This window comes from Halyomorpha halys, unplaced genomic scaffold (assembly GCF_000696795.3).
Source record: "Halyomorpha halys isolate HHAL.00 unplaced genomic scaffold, Hhal_1.1 Scaffold1295.1, whole genome shotgun sequence".
Taxonomy (NCBI): domain Eukaryota; kingdom Metazoa; phylum Arthropoda; class Insecta; order Hemiptera; family Pentatomidae; genus Halyomorpha; species Halyomorpha halys.
In genome coordinates this window covers 269,763-271,672 of record NW_027114721.1, presented here as the reverse complement: position 1 = coordinate 271,672, position 1,910 = coordinate 269,763, and positions in this window count along the sequence as shown.

Below are 1,910 nucleotides of genomic sequence, written 5' to 3'. Positions count from 1 at the left end.
TTCAACTAATAAATGTAGGCCAAATGAGATAGAGTTTAGGCAAGTTTCCAACTCATTAAAGTACTTTCTTACTATTACATTTAAGCATTATATTACTATTCATTTAATTCTAATGAAGACATTTTAATTGACTGACTTCTAACATTATTAGTAATGTCACACTATTTTTATTAAAAAAAAAAAAGTAATAATTGAGAAACTATGTTAAGAATATCATAACAGCAATATTTGCAGATTAATTTTTTCACAATATATTTTCTTTTTGATAGTATACACAAAACTAACCTAACATTTTGTATTACTTTTATTAATCATTAGACAATGAAAAATATTTGAAATTATCTAGTATGCAATTTTCTAAATTCTTATTAGATTCCTGTTCTGTTTCTTATCAGAATTATTCACAATAAATCTATCATCTATAATATAATAAAAATAAAAATAGAGACCTGGGCTCTGTTTCATAATAAAGTACAAACTAATACTATTAGTCTTGTAGATTTATCTTGATTCAATTACACAGACTTGTACAATAGTAACTTGTACATTAGTATTTTTTAATTTTTATAACCTCACTAATAGTCGTCTCATCATGAAAAATCATGAAAAAAATAAGTATTAGTATTATGACCACACTAGTTTCTACACTTGTACTATGAACTAATACTATTAGCTTTCAATATGAAACAGGGCCCTGGTGTCCAATATACTGGATTTAAAAGAAAATGCGTCACTAATATACATTACACCACATTTTTTTTTTTTTTTTTTTTACAAAATCTAAAGGGATTTCTAAAGTAAAAATAACTTTTAAAGTGTTTACAGTGTTATCTCATTTACTTAATTCACCTCTACACGATGAGGCTATCTTATTCACATTAATAGTTACAGACTCACTGATTCACAAAATTTAAAAAATGGCAAAACAGATGGAATAAGATGAAAAATATCAACAAAAAACAAAATTTACTGAAAAAATTAAAAAAAGATTTTTCCAGTAGAGCAAATGATAGGGAAGGACTAGCCGATTTGGGTTGAACGAGATGTCTTCTTCAACAACGAATTTCAAATTGCGAAAAAATAAGTAATCTTAAAGTGCTAGGAATAATATTAGATTATGCAGAATAAATCGAGAAGCATTGTTATTCTCAGAAAATGAAAATTATAAGGAATTTCAACAAGAAAGCAGTTGGTATCGAAAATAGAAATTGATTCTTGAAACAGGATTTCATGCAAATCGCTATCCAAAATTAATTAAATAGATCAAAGATTAAGTCAACAATAGTTTACGGCAAATGAAAAAACTTTCGCAGGGCCAAGATATCGCAAATTTATTACGAAAACAGATTTAAAAACTGTAAAACTTTGGAATGAACTTGAAATTAACGTAATTAGATACTAAATCTATGAAAGAATGGTGTTTACATGATTAATAAAAATGAAACAAGCACTATCATCAGATCGGGAAAATCGATTCATTATCTGATTATATTTCCTATCTTCTCCCACAGTATCCACTCAACGGATGGTCGAATGCAGAACAGATTTCAAGATTGTTCTTATCGACAACAATGGCGATGGCTATCTGGTGCAAATTTATGAAGCACGGATCACTGATGCATTTCCTTTTCTTAGCGATTTCTTTTGCTTCCCTTTTGTTACCCGAGAACTGAAAACAATGAAAACTATCTTCAGATGTTCCAGAAGATCGAGTGTTCATAAATGAGATATAGGGATGAAATAAGATTCTCCAATAACAAGAGTTGTAGCAATTTTCATTAAGGTCATGGGACGGAATAAGGATAATGTTAATAAAAAAATTAAGAATAAAACCGTCGATTAAATAATGAAGAATAGTATTAAAAAATAGGTTATTTAATTAATTTAAAACATTGTTATTACTTCTTGCA